This window comes from Telopea speciosissima, chromosome 8 (assembly GCF_018873765.1).
Source record: "Telopea speciosissima isolate NSW1024214 ecotype Mountain lineage chromosome 8, Tspe_v1, whole genome shotgun sequence".
Classification (NCBI taxonomy): domain Eukaryota; kingdom Viridiplantae; phylum Streptophyta; class Magnoliopsida; order Proteales; family Proteaceae; genus Telopea; species Telopea speciosissima.
In genome coordinates, this window is record NC_057923.1 from 39,649,861 (window position 1) to 39,654,035 (window position 4,175).

Below are 4,175 nucleotides of genomic sequence, written 5' to 3' on the forward strand. Positions count from 1 at the left end.
CAGTCACCCCTTTTCTTATAATATATCCTTTATTGGGATGGGGCCATGACATTATGTGTTTTGCTTCATTGTTGTACCGGGTTACTGTACCGGGTGTACTGGTACCAAAACCCTATAAATATTATGAACTTTCATTGCTTATCATTTTGGCTTGTATGTGCCGTGTTGTGCTAGTACCGGGGTGTAAGATGGAATGGGACATTGATACACCCAGAATACCTCTTAAGACGATAAAAAATTGCATGTAATATAACTATGGTTAGGATCATATTCCTTATGCTACGACCCTTACCAACAGGGATTTAGGTGTTGGGTGATTAGAGCTCCTTACCTATGGGGGGAGAGAGGCCAGCTCCAGGATGACTTCTGATCATCGGGGGTTTGCCACTGGGTGGTTTTAGTGGCTTTGACTGGCGTAGGCCCCCAGGTGACAATTAAGGTTTCACTGTGGCGATAAGATAAGTAACCCATAGTGACTCTCGAGTTGTTATAGTAGCATATACCTGGACTTAGATTGTCTGCTAGGTGGAAAATCTATTAACATCTACATTCACAATGGACTATGTGTGATCTGTGTATGTGCATTCCCCATCCCCTCACTGTCTCAGCGGAGCTAACCCCCTGTGTACACCTTCTTTTAGACCTTGATGTCGATGATGGTTACTTGGTTGGTCTCAAGATCTAGTCTATTGACTACGATGGTATTGGTACCGAAGAGTCGGAAGCTATGTCAGAGGAACACGGCAATGGATGTCCTTGAGACGATTGTGCCTACGGGCCGTGCTAATTCTGGGGAATTGTTCCCTCTTTTGATTCTTTTGGGGCTTTGTGCCCACTTTTAAATCTTGTCTGCATTACATTATATTTTTGAGTAGTTATATGATGGTCAGTCGAATAACTGTTGAAACTATGATGAATCACTTAGTCGATTGAACATACTGTAACTACTGTACTAATGCTTCTACTTTATTCTGATCTTGGAATGTAATATTCCCTTCTCCCCACACTCTAAAATTATTGTGTAATTTAATATTGGTTTAAGACTATGGTTACATTGTATCTGTGATCCTGGTCGAGGTAGGACAACGCGTGTCATCCTAGTCACCCCCTTTATTTATACTTTACTCCTTGTTGGAATGGGGGCATGACACTGTTACAGTCATTACCCGTCCTAGAGTGGAAGTGGGGGCATGTCACCATGGATTTCTTCACCGGGTTAACCTGTACACTTAGAGGTGTTGATACCAGACGGGCTATTGTAGACAGATTGACAGAAACAGCCCAATTCATCCCCATGAAGATCACCTACACAATGGACAAGCTGGCTCGCTTATATATTGATAATGTAGTCCATTTGCATGGAGTCCTAGTTAGTATCATACCTGACCATGATCCTAGGTTTACATCCAAGTTCTGGGGTGGATTCCAAAAGGCCATGGGTACGATGTTGAGTTTTAGTACAACTTTCCACCCTCAGACAGACGAACAGTTAGAGAGGACCATACAGACATTGGAAGACATGCTCCGAGCCTGCGCCATTGGCATGCAAGGCAGCTAGGATGAGCAGATCTTGCTCATTGAGTTTGCTTATAATAACAGCTACCAAGCTACAATTGGTATGGCACCGTTTAAAGCTCAGTATGGGAAGAAGTGTCGAACAGCTTTATAATAGGACGAGTTGGGAGAACGGTGTATTCTTGGACCCAAGTTGATCCAGGCAACATATGACAAGGTGGACTTGATTCGTGAACGAATCAACACAGCCTAGTCTAGACAGAAGGGTTATGCAGACCTGAGGCATAGGGACTTGGAGTTCGCTATCGGTGATAAGGTTTTCCTTAAGGCATCGCCCACCAAAGGGGTGATGCGTTCAGTAAGAAGGGTAAGCTGAGCCCGAGGTACATCGAACCTTATGAGATTCTGGAAAGAATCGGGCCAGTGGCATAACTTTTGGCACTCCCTCCCTCCTTGGAAAGTGTGCATGACGTATTCCATGTATCCATGTTACAGAAGTATGTTAATGACCCGCGTCATGTTTTGTCTTAAGAACCACCAAAACTCACAGCTAACATGACCTATAAAGAGAAGCCCCAGAAGATTCTGGACAACAAGATTGTTCACCTTCACAACCGGCCTATCTTCTATATGAAGGTGAAATGGTGCAATCATCCAGAAGAAGAGCCATCTTGGGAATCAGAAGCAGAGATGCGGGCGAAGTATCCTTTCCTTGGTGACCTTGAAGGTACATCAAATTTCAAGGACAAAATTTCTTGTAAGGTTAGGGAATGTTATAACCGCATCGGAGATCCTAAATATTTATCCTTATCTTTGTGATGTGTACAGGGTGCTACCATGTATACTGGTGAGCTTTTTGCGATGGTCGTCAAGCCCAGCCATAAGATCATTGACTTTGACACGGGTTATCCCATCAAGGAGAGGTTCCTCAATCGGGAATGGGGGAAATTCGTCGATGGTGACTTCACCGACTATTCTCCTAGTACAAGTCCTAAGAGTGGGGAGTACCAAAAGGAACACCCGTGTCGTGCCATATCGACACTTCGTCTGTTGATGAAGTTAGCATCGCTGTGAGAAAACTCTTTTAGGTCACGGAGGACAAACCATGATGGACGAAGGCTAAGTTATTGACCCTATTTACTACTTGATACTAGCCACTCAAAGTTCGGGGCTCTGGGCCAACCTGTGGTGCAGTGACCTAGTGATCTTGAATTTCACTTCAACTTGCTATAATGGATTGAATCCTTCAATTCTGGTAGATTGACCCTTGTTCAATAAAATTAAATAACTCCATCATATGAACCTCAATTGCCTTGGTTCTTGAGTTGTTAGAAACTAGAGTCATAGGACTTCATTTTGTTAGAAGAAACCATTTTCCAATTCTACCTCCAAGTGAGCTGAAATTCCACTTCAAACCCAAATTTTCCTGCTATTCTTGTCTCTCGGTCGATCCACACTTGGTTGATCCAATCAACTAGTTCGATTAACGATATTCTTGTCTTGTGTGAATTCCATTCCTAGTGTGTGGGGCCCAGTGTCTCACACCTTGAATCATCTCCCACACCTAAATTGAGTTGTGGAAATATTGCCCCGCAATATGACCTTGTGGGGCCCCCTTATAGGATCTTGTGCTTAAGAATAAGGCTATAGAATGTATTTTTCATAAGACTTCCACTAGCCAAACGGACTCTAAGCCTAACCCCTATATAATCTAACTTAAACCTCTGAATTTAGCCCTATTCATTTCGTTGGAGAAAAGAAGAGAAGAAGAAGAAGAAGGGAAGGAGAAGAAGCTTGGATTCTACTTCTTGCACTTGGATCATTAGGGAAATTCTTACACTCCATAAGTTCTTCTCCTCTGATTGTTTATGCTGTACTCTTGATCAGATTATGATCATTCTACTAATTTGTCTTATCTAGCCATGATCCACCATACCTATGTGATGTAATTCATGAGTATACCCACTTAGGAACTGAGATCTATGCATGCATGTCAAAATTTGTCATTCTAGACTCTTCATTTAATTCTTCCCATGTCCAGGTTACTATGGCTACCATTCCAGCTTGTAGGTGATCAATTATCATACTATATAATAAGCTTAGAGTGTAGCTTTATGGTGTAGGACATGTTTTCCTTGCATGCATGTTAAATCCTTAACCTAAAGCTTATAACAGAACTAATATAGACTTAATCCAATCCTTCCTTGTATATATTTTACAGACCCCATGTGTTGAAACCCATTCACGTTGGCTATGTGAGCCATAAACCCCCAAAACCCCCATGCATGTTTAATCTTCCCTATGGATCATGAAATTTGGCATAGATGTAGCTTACCTGTGATCCCTGATCATCTTCATCAGTGTTAGATCAGTAAAACCAAGCCAAAACATTGATTACATGTAAAATTTCTTGAGCTGTACAGTACTAGTCGATTCCTACTAGTCGATTGCATCAACCACTCCAATCAACCACTGATAGAACTTTGAGCCAGATCTGAACCGAAACCACCCTATGGCCCGGGGCATCATTTAGAGGGCTATTTGTGTAAGTCAACTAGGAACCCATGACCTTCCAGCCCTGTTGCTATCCTTGGGTGACAGGTTGATTCACTCGGGTTGATTGGATCAACCAATCCAATCAACTAGTGCAAAACCCTTGA